The sequence below is a fragment of the Miscanthus floridulus genome, chromosome 3 (assembly GCF_019320115.1).
Source record: "Miscanthus floridulus cultivar M001 chromosome 3, ASM1932011v1, whole genome shotgun sequence".
NCBI lineage: Eukaryota > Viridiplantae > Streptophyta > Magnoliopsida > Poales > Poaceae > Miscanthus > Miscanthus floridulus.
Genome location: NC_089582.1, coordinates 45,332,783 through 45,353,927, shown reverse-complemented (window position 1 = coordinate 45,353,927; position 21,145 = coordinate 45,332,783). Strand labels below are relative to the sequence as shown.

The window sequence follows — 21,145 nt, the reverse complement described above, 5'->3', positions numbered from 1 at the left end:
GGCTCCTATGCTAGGCAAAGAAGAATGGGAAAAGGTGGACATTGGCTTCACTCTCCATCCTCCTAAATGCAATAGAGCAGTAGGAAGGCCAAGGAAAGAAGGCTGGTTGGTGCTAAGGAAGATGGGTCAAGCAGCAGGGGGAAGAGAAGGTGTAAAAGGTGTGGTGGATTTGGCCATCTCCAGAAAAACCTACAATGAAACTGTCCTAGACCCTGATGCACCACCACCTGCACCACCAAAAAAGAGGAAGACTTATAAGCCAAAAGTGGTTGAGATTATAGAGACCACAGATGACCCATCTAAGAAGAAGAGGAAGAGGAAGGCCTCCTCCAAGGGGAAACAACCCAAGAAGAAGAAGGCAACTCCTATTGAGCCTACACCTCCTGAACAAGCTACATAGTATGTGATCCATCTCTTGCCTTCATTTCAGTTAGTTTACTACATCTTAACCACATGTTTCATCTTGTAGGGTTCCAAACTCCCCAGTCACTAGGACCCAGGCCAAACACCAAGTGGTAGATAGCCCAAGGCCCCTGACTAGGAGTCAGGCTTCCTCACAGCTACCTACTAGGCAGTCCAAGTGCTTGCACTAGGAGCAAGAGGGCCCTAAAAGACTTATAGGCACTGCAAGCAACACAGAAAGAGAAGAAAGATTATGTGCTTTTGTGGCTTTTGTGGCATATGAACACTGCCAGAACAAACTGCAACAACTAGAGGGTATTGTAGTTGGTATTGTATTGAACTGCATATTGTAGTGAACTGGGTATTGTAGTGAACTTGGTATTGTATTGCACTAAACTTGGTATTGTATTCTAGTCAACTTAGTATGGTTGCTATGCCACCTACCTTTTAATGGTAATGTTGCTTGCTGTATTCAAGTTGGTAATGATGAAAATGTATTAAACTTGGCAACAAAGCTCAGAACTCCTACAAAGCACATGGCAACATTCACAAACATTGCAAAGCAAAGTAAAGTTCATGCATTGTTCATCCACATGGCAACAAAGCAAAGTAAAGTTCATGCATTGTTCAGTCAGATAACTGCATTCCATTCATTTCACAAACATTACAAAGCAAAGTTCATGCATTGTTCATCCACATGGCAACAAAACACATGGCAACAAAGCTCAAAGCTCCTACAAATACACTGGCCACATTCATCCACCCATTCACTCTCTGCTCTCCAGCTATTCTACTCATAGCAGCCCTCTGACCAAAAACAACATTGGTCAGGTTCAATAGAGACTTCTCCAAAGCCTTCAAGCCTAACATCACTGCTGCAGCATCCACGCCATCTCCTATGCTCGGTGGCTTCCACATGAAGAAACCGCACTGGCTATTGCCCTGTTCATGCCGAAGAACACAAGATTGGGATGAACCCTAGATCAGGATTTCAAAAGGCCAAAATGGACCACAAAGAAATGAAATGAAAATAACTCACCCAGTCCCGATTCCTGCAAGTATAGAACTGCTTGTCTGGGTTGTTTTGGGTTCTCGACGTCCGCTCCACAACAGTCGCCGTCCTACAGAAAGGGCACAGTGGCTGCGCCTCTCTCACTCCACGTGAACCTATCGAGGACGAAGCGCCCGAGCCTGTTGCCATCTTCCACCGGCCTTTGCTTGCCCTTTCCTATCGACGATGTCGTGCCTGCCTGCAGCCGCCTACCAACACCGCGCCCACCCACAGCTACCGCCGCCACTGCTTCCTTTGTCGTGGGGGAGACTAAGATAGGTGGAGACAAGCCGGTCCAACACTGAGATAGTTTGGGTTGGTTATTACCTGGTCCAACCAGACCCAAACGTGGCTCAGGGGCATCGGATGTCCAAACTTAATTTTTCTCTCTCCTCAACCGATGGAAACCGGACCGTGGTGTCCTCTAGCATAATTAAAAGAAGCCAGAGTGTCTTCTAGCATACAACTCCACTTTGGGTGTCCGCCAGCAAATGACCACCACTGTGGGTGTCCGCCAGCCAATTTCCCCTTGTGGATACTATATATGTTCTATGATGAGTAGCACCAGTGCCTACAGGAGACACCCCTTAAGAGTAAGTTTGAACCTCTTCACCCGTAGTATAAAAACTTCATACATGGTATGAAATACTAAACCAAAACTTGTTCTCTTGTAGTGGAGAGAAGAGAAAGGAATGAAAAGAGACCCATACAAGGATGACCAACTCTTAGAGCTCATTGGTGACCTTTGCAACTTCATATTGGACCAGATTGTACATGTCAAAGGCACCTACCATCACCGAGAGTCTGAGTTAGGTACAAATCCTCAGTACCAACACCTTCGTGAGACTGAAAGGCTAGCTCTAGGACATTGATAACAATGTGTATGGAATTTGTATATTTAATGATGGATTGTATATATTCTAGAGAATTGGACTTGTAATTGTAGTTTATATAATACTCTTGTGCTTGTAGTCGCGGTCGCAGTGCATTTGGCAACGCAAATGTAGTTCGGAACGTTGGTCGTGGGGCATTCGGCAACGCGAACGTTGGTCATGGGGCATTTGGCAATGCGAACGTGGTTCAGAACATTGGTCGTGGGGCGTTCATCAACACGAACGCGGTTTGGAACGTTGGTCACGGGACGTTTGGCAATGCGATTTTGAATTATAAATTTGATTTTTTGTGGGAAAACATACTGTAGGGGCAGTTCTAGATTGAACCGCCCCTACAAACATGTATTTGTAGGGGCGGCTAGTACTACAGCTGCCCCTACAAATCGATTTGTAGGGGCAGCTGGTAATACGAGCCGCCCCTACAAATAGATTTGTAGGGGCGGCCTGGGAACCGCCCCTACAAATGCATGATTTGTAGAGATGGTTCGATAGGGGTGGCTGGCCAAACTGGGCGGCTGGCCAAACTGCCCCTACAAAGGGTTATGAGCCGCCCCTAAAAATTGATTCTGTAGTAGTGGTCAAGCCTTCTCCTAATCCGAAGTACGAGAAATGGTCCGCGAAGGACCGGACCGTCCTTAACTACCTCCTGTCCAATCTCTCACGTGAGATTTTTGGTCAAGTCATCTCCAACGTTGGGACCGCCGCCTCTACATGGGTGGCGATAGCGGGGATGTTTGCAGCCCAGTCGCGGGCACGTGCAATTGCTACTTGCATTGCGCTGGCAACGGCATCAAAAGGTTTGTCCACCATCAGCGAGTATTTTTTGAAGATGAAGGGCCTAGCAGATGAGATGGCATCTGCTGGCCACCGCCTTGAAGATGAAGAGCTCATCTCCTACATTCTCACCAGGCTCGACATGGAGTACAACCCGGTGGTGTCCACTGTGGTTATGCCAGTTGAACCCATTTCGGTGGGTGAACTTTACACGCAACTCGTCAGCTCTGGACAGCGGATGGAGCTCGCCGGTGGGGTTCCCACTCCTTGGCTAACATGGCGTCCAAAGGAGGCACAGCGGTTTCACCTGTGGCCATGTTCACAGTGGTCGTGGACTAGCAGGGCATGGCCAGAAAGGTGACCGTGGTGGTGGCCGTGGCCAAGGCGGCTCCAACAACTCTGGCACTATCTGCCAGCTGTGTGGGAAGGAGGGACACAGGGTGCTATGATGCTTCAAGAGGTTCGACGCCTCCTTTACTAGCCCTCCGCAGAAGAGCGCGTCCTCGGCCATGACATCCTACAGGATTGATACAAACTGTTACATGGATTCTGGTGCCATAGATCATGTGATAGGGGAACTGGAGAAGCTGACCGTCCGTGACTAGTATCACGACAGCGATCAAGTCCACACTGCTAGTGGTGTAGGTATGAGAATTAATCATGTTGGTCATAGCATTTTGCATTCCCCATCTAGTAAACTTCATCTAAACAATATTCTTCATGTTCCTAATGCTAACAAAAGTCTTGTTTCCATCAATCTCCTTGCACATGATAATAATGTCTTTCTCGAATTTCATCCGGATTGTTTTTTTCATCAAGGAGCAGGTGACAAGGAAGATGCTCCTTAGAGGCTAATGTAAAGGTGGCTTATACCCTTCGAAGCCAATCCTAAATAAACAAGTGCTTGGTGTCTTCAAGTCCACCGAGTCCTTGTGGCATCATAGACTAGGCCATGCTTCCACTCCCGTAGTCTAGCAGATCCTTAGTCATCGCAAGCTTTCATTTATTAGAGATTCAAGTAATAAATCAATATGTGATGCATGTCAGAAGGGCAAAAGTCATCAATTGCCCTATCCCAAGTCAACTAGTGTTTCATCTAGTCCATTGGAACTTGTGTTTTCACATGTATGGGGACCGGCTCCAACTTTTGTTGGTAGGCATGATTATTATGTGAGCTTTATTGATGATTATAGCAAGTTTACTTGGCTTTATTTGTTGTGTCATAAGTCCGAAGTGTTTTGTTGTTTTCATGATTTTCAAAACATGGTAGAACGACAGTTTAATCGTCAGATTCGTGCAGTTCAAACTAATTGGGGAGGGGAGTATCAGTCCCTAAATTCATTCTTCACTCACATTGGCATCTCTCATCATGTTTCTTGCCCCCATGCACACCAACAAAATGGATCTGCTGAACGCAAACATCGAAACATTGTCGAAGTAGGTCCGTCCCTTCTTGCACACACATCCATGTCGTTAAAATTTTGGGATGAGGCATTCCTCACTACTGTCTTTCTTATTAATCGCCTTCCTTCTAGAGTGATCAACAATGAAACCGCCTATGAACGTCTTTTCGGTGAAGCACCAGATTATTCTTTTCTTAGGGTGTTTGGTTGTGCCGTGTGGCCAAACCTACGGCCTTACATCTCCAAGAAACTTGCGTTCTGATCCAAGCATTGTGTGTTTCTTGGATAGAGTAATCTACACAAAGGGTTCAAATGTTTGGATCCCTCAGAAGGGCGTGTGTATGTTTCTAGGGATGTGGTGTTTGATGAATCAGTCTTTCCCTTCGCCACCCTTCATCCTAACGTCGTTGCTCGGCTCTGTGTGGAGTTGGCACTTCTTCCTAATGTTCTCCTTAATACCTCAGCTAGTTTTGGGGATACATCTTTGCATGATCAAATGGTGGTTAGTTCTCTACATACTAATGTTACACACAATGCACTAGTTGTTGCTGATGTTATAGGATCAAATTCGTCCAGCTCACACTAGTAGAGAACAGACCTTTGATCCTCGACCAAAATGGGCTCTAGTCCCGGAATTTTTTGCCCCCGGGACTAGAAATACCTTTAGTCCCGGTTGGAGGCTCCAACCAGGACTAAAGGTCCCTGCCCAACGGCTACTGCGCCAGACAGAGGTGGCAGGGACCTTTAGTCCCGGTTGGAGCCACCAACCGGGACTAAAGGTATACTTTTACTCCCGGTTGGTGGCTCCAACCGAGAGTAAAGGTCTACTCCCGGGCCGTGGCTGCGCCCGGGGTTGGAAAGTTACCTTTAGTCCCGGTTGGATCCATCAACCGGGACTAAATGTTCTCCCTTTATAAATCGGCCGTCTCCTCCTTCCTCCCGGCCCCGAGCCCGAGCTCAGCACATTTTGAAGCTCACTGCAGTAGTGTTCTTGCTTCCTCCCTCCCTCCATTGTTCCTCCATCCATTCTTCGATTCCTCCGTCGATTTCTTCGATTCCTCCGTCGATTCTTCAGTTGTAAAGGTTACCAATCTCATACTCTCATTTTTACCATTATCTTATGCCGTTTTGTTCACTATATATATTTATGGTTCTTTATTGTGGTTTTTTTCATTTATAAGCAATTTGAGCTCAAAATCACTTCAAGCTTGTATATTTACATGAAAGAAGGTTAAAGTATATATAAATATAAAGTTAGAAAATAGTTAGAAAATTATAGCAAATCCTTACTAGTTGAACTTGCGGACCGTGTTCAGGTCGGCGAGGATGTTCTCTGCCGAGCGGTAACGGACGTCAAGGAGGAGCTTTGATTCTACGAGGGAGAGCGACAACAGTCGTGGAAGACCGTGTTCCCTTCCTCGTAGAATCGGAGCTCTTCCTTGACCAAGTACGGTGCCGTCCGGTGGAGACATGCTCGCCGAGCTGATCACGTAAGCAAGGTCAACTAGTATGGATGGTTATTTATTCACATGTCCTGATATCGTCGCAGTAGTCTGTCAATCACCATACCTAAACGTAGTAGTCTGTTATGTGTGTACATTCCCATTCTTCTGTTAATTTGCGGAAATATCATATGAATTACTTACCTGCCGCAGTAAAAGACGAGAACACAATGACCATTAAAAATATCATTGTTTAGAGATCTAGATAATTTTATAGTTTGTTAATTTTATTTGTTTATAAAAGGAGAAATTTATAGTGTATTAAAAAATGAGTATAGAGAGTAGATGGCAACTGCTTCCGGGTCCTCGGCCTCTCATGGGTTTCCAAAGCGACTTAGGCCGGGCCTTCCTCTCATTCCATGCGGCAAGTGTCGTGATGAGACGAAGATTGTGATGGAGTACCGAGTGAAGAAGGAGGGTCCCAACAAGGATCGTATCTTCTACAAGTGTCCGGATCGCAATGTGAGTTATTTTATCGTATTTAATGATTATGGTTAGTTTATACCTATTTTCATGATGGTTGTGATTAAAGTTCTAATTTTTTGTTTTAATTTCAGTGGGATGGCAGTGGACGATGTTCAGGCTTCTACTGGGAGGAAGAGTATGTTGAACTCGTGCAAAAATATCTTGCACAACAGGCAGATACGGCGGCTAATGAGGCAGTGATCCAGCCGAAGAAGCCCAAAGATGTTGCACAATCGGGGGATCTGTCTATTTTAGTTGAGATTGGTCGCGAAATCCTTGTGCTCCTGAAATGTATTTTAGCTTTAGTTCTTTTAGTGGTAGTTGGGATTGTCTACATTGTAGCGATGCTTTCATAAATTTGTATCTTTTGTGGTGGCACGCATGTTGTATAAATAATTAATTATGATCTAGGTTTTAATATGATATTTATGTCATGTAATGCAGATGAGCCGTTATTGGATGTATAATGCTGATCGCCGCTCCCAAGAGTTCATTGACGGCGTGCATTCTTTGTTACGTGCGGCCGAGGCAAACAAACGCGACGGTTTCATGTGCTGCCCATGTGCCATATGTAAGAATACGGTGGAATATCCTTGCTCAAGGACTCTTCATTCACACTTGTTCAAGTCGGGTTTCATGCCAAACTATATTTGTTGGGCAAAGCATGGAGAAACCGGTGTTGTAATGGAAGAATGTGAAGAAGAACAATGGGACGACAATGATATTATTCTTGATGGTGCGTGCTTCAATGATACTGCAATGGGAGAAGCTGAAGAAGAGGTAGCCGCAGAAGATGAGCCGGCTGATGATCTTTGTCAGGTCATTCATGATGCACAAAGAGAATGTGAAAGTGAAAAGGAGAAGATCAAGTTCGAGCGGATGCTAGAAGATCACAAGAAATTGTTGTACCCAACTTGTGATGCAGGGCAGAAAAAATTGGGAACCACACTAGAATTGCTGCAATGGAAGGCAAAGAATGGTGTATCTGACAAGGGATTTGGAGAGTTACTAAAAATTCAAAAGAAGATGCTTCCGAAGTACAATGAATTGCCCGCCACTACCTACGAAGCAAAACAAGTTGTCTGTCCTATGGGGCTAGAAATAGAGAAGATACATGCATGTCCTAATGACTGCATCCTATACCATGGCAAAGAGTACGAGAAATTGGATGCATGCCCGGTATGCCATGCGTCGCGGTATAAGATCAGGCGAGATGACCCTGGTGATGTTGAGGGCGAACGTCCGCGTAAGAAAATCCCTGCCAAGGTTATGTGGTATGCTCCTATAATACCACGCTTGAAACGTCTGTTCAGAAACAAAGAACATGCAAAATTGTTATGATGGCACAAAGAAGACCGTAAGGTAGACAATATGTTGAGACACCCTGCTGATGGGTCCCAGTGGAGAGCAATCGACAGAGAATTCCCGGAGTTTGCAAATGACGCAAGAAACTTAAGGTTTGCTTTAAGTACAGATGGTATCAATCCTTTTGGAGAGCAGAACAGTAGTCATAGCACTTGGCCTGTTACTCTAAGTATCTACAACATTCCTCCTTGGTTATGCATGAAGCGGAAGTTCATTATGATGCCTGTGCTCATCCAAGGCCCGAAGCAACCTGGCAATGACATCGATGTGTACCTGAGACCACTTATTGACGAACTTCTCATTTTGTGGAATAAAGAAGGTGTACGTGTGTGGGATGAGTACAAACAGGAACACTTTGATCTGCGAGCATTGTTGTTCGTAACAATCAATGATTGGCCTGCTCTAAGTAATCTTTCAGGACAGTCAAACAAGGGATATAATGCATGCACACACTGCTTCGGTGATATTAGAGGTGTATTCTTGAAAAAATGTCGAAAGGTCATGTACCTTGGCCATCGTCGATTTCTTCCTGCAAATCACCCCGTAAGAAAGAAAGGTAAGCATTTTAAAGGGAAGGCAGACCACCTGACCAAGCCTCGCAACCAAACCGGTGAGGATGTACTCGATATGGTCAATGATGTGAAAGTCGTCTTTGGAAAAGGACATGGAAGCCAACCTATTCCGAAAGGCGCTAACGGTCACGCACCCATGTGGAAGAAAAAGTCCATATTTTGGGACCTACCCTATTGGCAAGTCCTAGAGGTCCGTAGCTCGATCGACGTGATGCACCTGACGAAGAATCTTTGTGTGAACCTGCTAGGCTTTATGGGTGTGTATGGAAAGCTTAAGGACACATTTGAAGCACGACATGACCTGCGTTGTTTGAGAGAAAGAGACAACCTGCATCCAGAGAAGACAGATGATGGACGCCATTACTTACGTCCTGCTAGCTACACTCTAAGCAAAGAGGAGAAGGAAATCATGTTTGAATGCTTAAACAACATCAAGGTACCATCTGGATTCTCCTCGAATATAAAGAGTATTATAAATGTGCCAGAGAAGAAATTCTGTAACTTTAAGTCCCATGACTGTCACGTTCTCATGACGCAATTACTTCCAGTTGCATTAAGAGGAATTCTACCTCCAAATGTACGTCTAGCCACCGTAAAGCTATGTGCATTCCTCAATGCAATTTCTCAGAAGGCAATTGATCCAACTGATCTAGCTAAACTACAGAATGATGTGGTTCAATGTCTCGTCAGCTTTGAGTTAGTGTTCCCTCCTTCCTTCTTTGATATTATGACACACCTCCTAGTTCACCTAGTCAAGGAGATTTTCACTCTCGGTCCTGTGTTCCTACACAACATGTTCCCCTTAGAGAGATTCATGGGAGTCCTGAAGAAATATGTTCACAACCGTGCTCGCCCAGAAGGAAGCATCGCCAAGGGCTATGGAACAGAAGAGGTCACTGAGTTCTGTGTTGACTTTATTCCCGACCTTGACTCGATTGGTGTTCCTGAATCGAGACATGAGGGGAGACTAAGCGGAAAGGGGACACTAGGGAGGAAAACATATATTGGTACGGATGATGATTATTTCAATAAAGCGCACTACATAGTTCTACAGAACTCCTCTTTGGTAGATCCGTATATTGAGACACACAAGGATCTCTTACGATCCGAGTTTCCAGGGAAGACTGAAGCTTGGATTACGCATAAGCACATGGAAACTTTCGGCGGTTGGTTGCGAAAAAAATGTCAAGGTGATGAGAGCATCCATGAGCAACTGTATTTACTGGCTATGCAACCATCATGGCATATCGTCACATACAAAGGGTACGAGATAAATGGGAACATATTCTACACAGTAGCCCAAGATAAAAGGAGTACCAACCAAAACAGTGGTGTCCGCATAGATGCCACAGACCCGAATGGGAATAAGCAGACATATTATGGACGCATAGATGAAATATGGGAACTAGAATATGCACCTACTTTGAAGATCCCATTGTTCAAGTGCCAATGGGTCAAGGTGACCGGAGGTGGGGTAACAGTAGACAACGAGTATGGAATGACAACAGTAGACCTTAGTAATATTGGGTACAAAGACGAACCATTCGTCCTTGCCAAGGATGTGAATCAGGTGTTCTATGTCAATGATATGTCTACCAAACCAAAAAGAGGGAAAAACGATAATGACTCAACCAAAGAGCCAAAGCGCCACATAGTTCTTTCAGGGAAAAGAGTCATCGTGGGAATTGAGGACAAGTTGGACATGTCAGAAGAATATGAAAAGGATGACCGAATTCCGCCCTTCAAAGTGAACAAAGACCCTAGCATCTTGGTAAATGATGAGGACACTCCATGGTTACGAAGCGATCATAACCAAGGGACATACGTAAAGAAGAAGTTCACTGTTGTGCCCACTTGATGATATAGTGATTTAATATAGTGTGTGTTTGAGATATTATGTAATAATTGTGAATTCAGATGTTTATTATGTCATGTTTCAAATTAAATCAATGTTTGATTTGGTGGGATTTCTCTCTCAAAAAGGTAAATTAGGATACTGAGTGATGAAAAATTAAAATATTAACGTTAAAATGATGTGAAAACAAATTTCCTGTCCAAAACCAATAATTTTAATAATTTTAATTAAACACTACATTTTTGCATTAACAAAATAATAAATATTAGTTACATTATGTTTTATAATTCTAACAAAAAATAAAAAAAGTTAGGTTATCGATTTTTCCTATGTGCAATAAACAAAAATAAAATTCATATTTTTAACAAAATAATTTTATGCCTTTTATTTAATTTACTATGTATTTAATAAAAACTATTGCATTTCTATTGTATTTAACAAGACTATTGCTTAAAACAGGCGGGAAACGAAACTGCAGCCCACCTTTACTTTCGGGTTGGAAGCCCACCCGGGAGTAAAGGTGGGCTACAGTTTTGTGGCCCGCCAAAAAAAAGCCTTTACACCCGGTGCGTGTTACCAACCGGGAGTAAAGGTATACCTTTACTCCCGGTTGGTAACACGCACCGGGAGTAAAGGCACCTTTACTCCCGGTTGGTAATACGCACCGGGAGTAAAGGGTTTTTACTCCCGGTTGGTGGCTCGCACCGGGAGTAAATCTCTCTGCTATATAACCTCCAGCGCCTGGCAGATCGATCCGCTCGTCTTCTTCCTCGTCGAACACCGCCGCCCTCTTCTTCCCCGCGCCGCGTCCGTTCGCCTTCTGTGACACCGGCGCCGCCGTCTTCTTCCTCGTGCGGCCTCCACCGCGCGCGCCCGTGCCCCTCCTCCGCGCTTGCCCGTGGCCCTCCACCGCGCCCTCCTCCGCGCCCAAGGCCCTCCACCGCGCGTTGCCCCACCGCGCCGGCCCGAGGCCCTCCAGTACACTGCCGAGCTTGATCGAGGTGATATATTCGTCGATCTCTTTGTACATTCGTCCGAGCCCTCCACTGCCGAGTTATAGATCACGTCGAAAACTACAACTTTGGTGTAAGCCATGTCAACGGTCGAGGTCGATTGAAAATTCCAAATTTTGAATCACAAAATCTAGAAACTAAAAATGATATGCCATTATTTCAAGATGCAGTTTCAATAGAAGAATTTTTTCTATCTTCATAGATCAATGTTTGTTAACGAAATTTTATCCAAATATATTCATGTAGGGTCTTTTTTTTTGAAGGATTTGTTGTAGGATATATAATGGTCAAATAGGAACTCAATTTTGATACCCAGTTTGTAAACTAAGTGTTTTTTAGTTTATCAAAAATATCACATGTGATGATGTTAGCAGTTTTTGTTGGAGTTGCATGCATGGCTACAGACAAATGAAGTAATATGAGCATTACATATTTTTTTCCGGGAAGACTATCTTCAAACTTTATATCATAGCATCAGAGATCGCCTGTAGAAGAAGAAAATAAATTCTTATCATTTCGGAAATAGTAATGGTTATATGAGCAATAAGACACATATACTTACATTTCATAATGACTTATACTTACATTATTAACATAGAATTTTCTCATATGATGAATGACTACATGGTTCACATGGTACATAGGATCACAACATCACGCACCGACACCGCCCCGGCCCGCCTCACGTCGTCGTCGTCGTCAGCACGTCGGCCCGCCTCACGTCATCGTCGTCAGCACACCGGCCACCGCGCCGACACGTATATATACGTCATTTGTATTCATATGCATTTCGTCCATGCGTTTCTATGTATACGGCGGAGCACCGCCGCCCTCGTTCACCCATGTGTACAGACATATATACGGCGGAGTGGAGCACCGCCACTCTTGTCACACCGCCCTTTCTCGTGCCCTAATTCGCCCTAGTACCGACGTAGTTCGTCCTAGTGTGGCGAATTGCGTCCATGATCGAGGGGCAAGATTTAATAATGCATATTGTTTGTAGATTTTACGCATGTAATAAGCAAAGATTTGACGTACTATATATTGGTTTTGTTTTTTGAAGCTAGATGGCCGACCCGAGAAATATGGATGAGGAGGAGTTGATGATGAATTTGATCAACACTGGCACTCAAGTTGCCGGCGATGATGGTGCTAAAAATAACGTGCAAGAGGATGTAGATGACGGGAGTCAGTACTTAGCTCTTGAACAAAATGAGCAACAACATATTGGCCAAGTATATATTTTTTATTATTAGCTATATATATATATTATCATATGTCTTATGTGTGCTCATGACATTAAAAATAATGTTTATGTTTTGTAGCCCTCTGGATCGACATCAACAACTACAACGAAGAGTAAAAATGTTCGAGGTCCCAAAAAGCCATTGGAGGGTCGCTTCATCATCTCGGAGTTCAATGTGGATACAGGAGAACCGGGGGGGGGGGGGGGGGGCGAATAAAATGAAATTTGTGCACCACTATGGTTACCTTGTACGGGACTGGCTCCCGATTAGTACCCGTGAATGGAAGAAGAAGACCAATGCTCCTCATATCAGTTTTGTCTCCGATCATGACAAGGCGTTAATTTGGAATGATGTCTTGGTACATTTCATGCTCCAAACAGATGGTTATGATGATATAATAGATGGTGATGAATTGAAGGAGCGAGTTAGGGATTGGGTAATGAAGAAGATGGCCACCCAGTTTCAGACTTGGAAGAAACACCTATACACGACGTATGTCAAGAAGAACATAGCACCAGATTTTACTGTCCCAGGCCCGATCTCAAAGCAGAGGCCCTATTGGGATGAGTTTGTATAGTACAAGACTTCAAAAGAGGGTGTGAGTCGGGTGATAAAGAACCAACGTAATGCCCAACAGAAGACATACCACCATACCTTGGGATCAGGTGGCTACCCGACTGCCATTAAGAAGTGGAACAAAATGGAAGCAGACCTTCTTGCCAAGGGTATCAGACCAGAATCACTCGAGTGGGGAGAACATGCAAAGAATTGGTTTTTCGGTCATGGGGGAACACTAGACCAGGAGACAAGGAAGTGCGTTTATAGCGCAAGACTACAAGAAGCAGCAGAAAGATTGTTTTATGCTCAGAGAGCTACTGCTAGTGGTGCGTTTAGGCCCAACAGAGAGAAGGATGAGCTGACATACGCCATCGGGACTATTGAACATGGTGGCCGACCTAGAGGCAAAGGAAGTGTCTCGTGGGAGCATAGATTCCCTCAGGACAGACCTTCCTATAAAAGTCACCAGAGGAAGAAGGAAGAAGAGGCACAGCGGCTCCAGAGGTTGGAGGAAGCGGTGCGTGAAGCACAGGAGCGGGAAAAAAACCTTGAATCGAGAATGCAGGAGGAAATCAAAAGGCAAGTGCAAATAGCAGTGAGTGCAAGCAAGCAGGCATCAGAGCCAGGAATCAACATTAGCCAATCTGTTCAGTTGAAAAGCAGCTGCGCTTCCACGGAGATACCAAATCAAGGGGACACAGGACTGCGCTTCCCTGTGGATGACGTCACTGAACCTTGTACAACGTGTGAGCTACACATTCCGAAGGAGAATTCCACAATCAAGGTGGCTATCGGTCTTGTTAATCCTATCGACCGAACCAAGACACCAAGGATTCATGGGAATATAATCCAAGAAGGATATGCTACCATCTCGGAAGATAAAGCTGAAAAAGGTTTTAGTGATTTGCCTCTTGACATTCCTGGAGGTGATGGCGAGAAGACTCTAGGAGAAGCGGAGAAGACATTCATTCTATGGCGCAAGCGCTACATCATCATTCCAGGGATGTCGGCTCCACCTCCTCCTGAACTACCTCACCATAGGTACGTGCGGATGAAAACACTACATCATTAATTTGTATTGGCTTAAATAATTAACAATCTGCTCATAATAATATATCATTCCTTTTTTGTAGCAGATCCTCCCCCAACCTAAATCCAATTGTTCAATCGCCAGATCATCATAGTGCTCTGTACGATGACATTGTGTTGGAAGACGAGGCTGCATCCACACCCTCTCCAAGGAGGTCTCCAACGCCGCAGCCGCCACCTCCAAGGAGGTCTCCAACGCCGCTGCCAACACCTCCAAGGAGGTCTCCAACGCCTCCCCCGCCCCCGCCTACCAAGAAGCCTAGCAAGAGGCTAGCCCCTCAAACGAAGAATCAGTCCCCGCCTGCAAAGAAAGCCACCGTGAAATCAAGGGCTATTCCCAAAATAATATCTGAAGAGAAGGAAGAAGGAACTGATGCATATAAAAAAGACATGTCTAGATTCTATGACAAACTTAAAATGAATCAAGAAGCAAGGAGAAACCCAGAGAAACCGTACTTCTTCGTAGCTCCGGATATTTTAAGAAAAAAGGTGACTTCTTACCAGCAACAACAGCGGGAATCTCGTAAGCCGTCCAAATCAACGTTATCAGACTATGACCGCACTCTCACCAAGTCAATTGAGGCGGCACAGAAAAAGAAGCGGGCAGGGAAAGGAGTTGCCCAACTCGGACAACAAGCGCACCAATCAATCCCCCCACTAGTTGTTGGTAATGAATATGGTTCAAATTTAGGATTAATGCATCAGGCAAACATACCTCCGGATGTCGATTTGGATCACCTTGGTGAATTTCTTGATGAGACTGGTCTCGACCTTTACCAGATGTTTGGTGATGGAAACATTGAGAGTGCGGCGGAGGTTGATATTTGGAAGAAAAAATTTGTACTAGGCCAGAGTCTATACAACCCTCAAGCCTTATCTGATCTGGGGACGCAAATGTACCTGCTAAACAAGTGGTACATGCAGACGTCTACCAGTGGAGACTTCTGCGTTGGTGTCAGAATTAGTGACGAACATTGGTTCCGTGGCGATGATGTTATGTATGTTGACTTTGCAGAATTTCATCAACTATGCCACCTGACCTCTCTGGACAAAGTTATCATTAGCTGCTATTGCCTGTAAGTAATAATTCTTTCGATCTATTATTAAACTCATCATATGTGTGTATATGCATATAAATTATCCTAACAAGTACTATATATATGCAGATTTACAATGACAGAGCTCAGAAAGGAAGGCTGCAATGAAATTGGTTTTGTTGATCCCCATATAGTATTCAAAGACCCAATTACTCCAATGACTAATTGGAAGTCTGAGTCAGAGAGTAACCTCATGAACTTCTTAGTGAACCAACGCCACAAGAAGGATATACTCTTTCCCTATAACTTCAAGTGAGTGTTAATCATGTCGATCATAGCCTTAATGGCTCATATGTTGATTCTAGTTAATTAATGAGTGTTATGCGTTATATCCTATAAACACATGCATCAATCACTGGATATTGATGGACATCGATCTGGTGAAAAGTCACTTGATAATCTATGACTCGATGAGAAAACCACAACAAGACTACCAAGATATGATAGATATTATCCAGAGGTAATTTCGGGATCTCTAGCAACTATATATACACACAAACATGATGATTAACTATATCTGATGACGTGGTAAATTTTTTATTGGGCAGTGTTTGGAAAACCTTTATTGAGAAGCAACACATGGAAAAATGCAAAGCACCACTGAATGTAATCCCATTGAAAGTAAGTCCCCTGAATCGCATCATCTTTATTAATTAAACATATAGCTTTCACCGGATCACCAGATTGGATGACAAATCTTTTTCTCGTAAAGTGGTGTCTAAGGCAGGAACAGGGGAACAACTACTGTGGTTACTATGTTTGCAAGTTTATCAAGGTGCTCTCCCAAAGAACTCCTACAGAGAGACTCAAAGTACGTTAAAAATACACTATATATTCATTTAATTATTATTATTGATTGTGTTACTATGTCTTTATATATATATGTACATATATTAATTTATTTTCCTTTAATTCAAACCTGTAGACTCGATGGTTGGAGGAAAAGGTCATACGGCAAGACCAAATCAAAGCAATTCAAGAGTCTATAGCCGGATTTTTTAATGAGCAGGTCATCGATTCCAAGGGCGAGTTCTACTTCGACCCAACACTGCCATTGAAGCCAAGCTAGAGGATGAGAAGAAACTTGTTATGTCACAACAACTATAATGCAATCTTTTGTAATATATGCACATGAAATAATATAATGTAAAATACACATATGCATGCATGCATGTAAATATATATATGATGCATGCATGCATATATATATATATATATATTTCTATGCTTGAATTGTGTGATTTAATATGTTCATTGTGCTTGAACCGAAACATACTATATGCGCGTATAAATGTATAATTAGCAGTGTACAATACGACTTCGAAAACCTATTTTGAAAAGAAAACAAAAAAATGAAAAGAAAGAAAAAAGAAAAAAAACCTTTAGTCCCGGTTCGTATTACCAACCGAGACTAAAGGTGCCGGCCATCGTGGCATGTCAGGAGGCACCTTTAGTCCCGGTTGGTGTTACCCACCGGGACTAAAGGTCCTCCTTTAGTCCCGGTTCCTGACCCGGGACTAAAGGACCCCCCCTTTAGTCCCGGATGCTTGCTCCCGGGTGGGGAACCGGGACTAGAGGGGGTTCCTCACCGGGAGTAAAGCTCGGTTCTCTACCAGTGTCAGGTGAAGAAACGGGTGAAAGGCGCCGTTATTTCATGTGCCCCCTATCGCGAGGCAGCCCTGGCGCGTGATCCAATGATGATACACTTACTGCAACTATGCTAGGAGTCGTGATTCTGTCAGGATCATCTTTCGGATCCGTGACAGCGTTGCCTCCCTCTCTCGTGTTGGGGCATGATCTTCTACGCCTACTTCACCTCCACCCATGGTGTTGGACGATGGTGTAGTTGCTGCGGTGCCACAGGCCGATCCGAACAAGGGAGGACGCCTTCCTTGGTGGATTCACCTGGATCCGGTGTGGCTGGAGATCCTATGGCAACGGATGTTGCTGCTGCCCCAAGAATTCAACATCGCCCTTCTACCAGACTTCAGCAAGGTATACGCAAACCAAAAATACAAACTAATGGCACAGTTTGCTGGTGTATGCTTGATGCATCTGCTACAGAGGAACCTACTATAGTTGCTGAGGCATTTGGAGATGAAAAATTGGTGTCGGACATGAATAATGAGTATGGTGCACTAATGCATAACAAGACATGGCGTCTAGTACCACCTCCAAAGGGGTACCACCTCCAAAGGGGAAGAACATCATTGGATGTAAGTGGGTTTATAAGGTGAAGAAAAGGGCATACGACACCATTGATAGATATAAAGGCACAACTTGTTGCGAAGGGCTACAAGCAGGGGTATGGACTCGATTACGAGGACATGTTCAGTCCTATAGTCAAAGCTGCTACAATTCAGCCCATCTTGTCCATTGCTATGTCCAAGGGGTGGTCATTGCGTCAACTTGATGTACAAAATGCTTTTGTTCATGGTGTGCTAGAAGAGGAAGTGTATATGCATCAACCACCCAGATACAGAGATAAGAAGAAACCAGATTATGTATGCAAGTTGGACAAGGCCCTTTATGGACTCAAGCAAGCTCCATGTGCATGGTATGCATGGTTGTGCATCAAGCTTGTTGAGTTGGGTTTCACACCTTCCATGGTAGACATGTCACTTTTCTACTACAACAAAGGGACACACACTTTGTTTGTGCTAGTGTATGTTGTTGATATTATTGTGGCAAGCTCTTCACTAGAGGCAACTAGTACTCTACTTAAAGATCTAGAGCGTGAGTTTGTGCTCAAGGATCTTGGTGATTTGCATTACTTTCTTGGGATAGAAGTGAAGAGATCCAAGGAAGGACTGATTATGTCACAAGAGCGTACATGGTGATTTGCATTACCGCGTACATGGTTGTTAGGATGTACCTAGCGCATACCTTGGTTTGTAGTCCAAGGTGGGAGTTTGTTGCTCCATGTAATCTATCTTGTTGTAACCTTCTTGTTGCACAAGCCATCAAGGGCTTCCTGATCTATATGTAACCGAGTACCAGGAGAGGTACCTCATTCTACTCATTTCCACAATTGTTTCTATGTTAATTCTATCTATCTCACTAAGAGCATCTCCAAGAGGCTCTCTACATGGCTCTTTATCACTAAATTTAGAAAATATACCAAAAACATGCTCCAATAGACTCCCTAAACCACTCTCCATCATTCCCGCTCTCCAAAACCACTCTTCTTGCTCTCCAATTTTGGAGAGGTAGATCACTTTCTAAATGCAATGTATATATGGTAGTTTTGTCATGGTTTTTTTACATAAGGAAATTTATGACAAAATATCTGAATATAGAGAACAAAAAATAGAGAGTTTGTTGGAGACATGAGAGATATACAAAGAGAAACTTCATTGAATGGTTCACTGAGCCTCTTGGAGTTGAACTAAGGCCCCGTTTGGTGGAGCTCTGGCTTGTTTTGCCTCTGGCTCTTCTGTGTACTATAGCAACGAGCCATTTTCATCTCCCTTCTCAAAATAAATTAGGAGCTGGTGAAACCATTATTTTTGACTTGACCTTTGGCTCCTTTGCACAATAAAGCAAGGAGGTAGATCTATTTGGAGCCATGCCAAATAGAGCCTAAGCCATGTGCCATGTTATTCATCTATTTATGGCGCATTGTATTTGTATATAATGCAAACATGTATGAGGAACTTTTAGTTGGCTGTTCATGTCTCCGTGACACAATTATAAAATTGTCTGCACATATTTTGTACCATCACTACTAAAAAAACTCCACATCTAAGACATTTCACTTTTGTCATAGTAAAGGCCAAAAATGTCATGGAAATATATCTATGACGAAGTTATGACAAAATTCTGTTCGTCACCTTTGTAGCATCATAACTATTGCACATTGATGATTTGGTGTATTTCGTCATAGATATCGTTACAAACATGATGATTTTGCCCCCATCACTGAAATGTTTCAGTCGGCGTTCCAGCATACACATGTATGATGGAGAGGTCGACACATGTATGACGACAAGGTTGACACATGTATGGCGAGGAGGTTGACATGTGTACAATTACATGGTTGACATGTGGCGCTCTCTTGTGCATTTACGTGGTAGCACGAGGCAGATGACATGGCAGCATGTGAGCGATGATGTGGCATCTATTACATAATGATGTTTGTTTTTCATCATAAAAATTTGACAAATTTAATATAATGCACAGGCAGTACCATTAGTGCCCAACCTCAGCAATCATTCTAGAAAAAGAATTTATTTTCACACATCCAGCACAAGTTCATAAATCAAGCACAAACATAGGTTCATACATCACAAACTTAATGTTCATACAACCAAAGTTCCCATACACAGGGGTACCATAAGTTCACAAGTTCACACACATCATTGGTTCACATCATTGGAACCACCAGTTCACAAACAAATCAGTTCCCAAGCAAAGGTACCAAGTTCACAAGCGACATAACCGACAAAGTTCACAGGTGACGTAACCACACTGCTCAGCACCAAGGCACTATAGAGGAACCCAGCAAGCACAGAAACAAAGAAGCTAAGTAGCTCTATTACCTAAGTTGAGGTTCAAGATGCGTTGAATGATCAGATCATTCGCTTCTTATTTCTTCTTGAACTCCTCCATCTCTTGCTAGGTCCTAAGCACAACTTCTTGGGTCTTGGCCAATGATTCTTCTGTCTCTTCACCTTTCTTCTTCAGGGTATCGAGTTCTTGTTGAAGTAGATTAGCCTGTATCTTCTCTACCTGTAGCTGTTCCTAAAGTTGTGCTTCTCTTGCAGCTGATGCAGCAGATTTGACCCTGGTGTTTCAAGACCAGCATTCTTCAGGAATGTAGAAGCAGCACTGGTTTGTGAAAGGACCTTGGAAACATTTTTAGTACTAGATCTTGGTGTCTCTAAACCTTTAGTAGGTTGGGCCAACATATTTTCCATGGCACTCTACAGCATAAAGATGCAAAAATGATAAGTTAATTATACAGAATCCATGTTACAAGCAAAGATATGAAAATCATCAGAGAATCCATGTAACAAGCAAAGATATGAAAACCATAAGAGAACATATAGGTGCATATATATATGTGTAAGCACTTGAGCTGAATTTACATTAACTTGTCATGACACATTACAGATATGAACATCGTATCCAATAACTTCCCATTTCAGCAAGCATATGAGCACAGATATGAAAATCATCACATAACATATAGGTGCATATATATATGTGTATATAAGCACTTGAGCTGAATTTACATTAAATTGCCATGACACATTTTAGATTTGAACATCCTATCCAATAACTTTCCATTTCAGCAAGCATATGAGAATCCAAGCACACAAAACATATAACTGCATATATAGGTGTAAGCATGTATGAACATCTTTTCTATGTACTAATCCCGGCCAGCAATCATGTGTTAGTCCCATCCAAAAACCAATTTCACAAGCATAGATAGGACCATCCACACACATCATACAAATGAGCATCCTTTCCATGTGTTAATCACATCCAGGAACCAATTATGAATATAAATTGACATATGTACTCAACCCATCCAGCAATGATGTGTAGGGACTTACAACTGTCTCTTTGACTTGATCCGTCATACCCTTCTTCTGCTGGTATGGCATTCCTTGAACATCTCTACTGCATTGACATCTCATTCCTTGTTTTTCTCCCTCTGTATTTAGTTTGAAAAAGAAATGCCAAAAAATGAGCTTTTGTATCTACACACAAACAGGAAATGTATTGTACCAGATTTTTAGCACTTATATATGTGTACAAGTGTGAGATGTAGCTGTGAGATCCCATCAACTGATGGTGTTTGACCTTAGTACGGTTGTGCTTGTTCTTCGCAGCTACTTCCTGAAAGGC

At 43.3% G+C, this 21,145-nt stretch overlaps 1 non-coding gene across 1 annotated transcript; it reads left to right on the top strand.

The window, feature by feature from the left end:
• The first annotated feature begins 3,214 nt into the window (after positions 1-3,214).
• LOC136547761 (small nucleolar RNA Z247) lies at positions 3,215-3,352 on the top strand. Its single transcript, XR_010781718.1, has one exon. It is a non-coding gene; the product is annotated as a small nucleolar RNA Z247 (small nucleolar RNA).
• Positions 3,353-21,145: the final 17,793 nt, after the last annotated feature.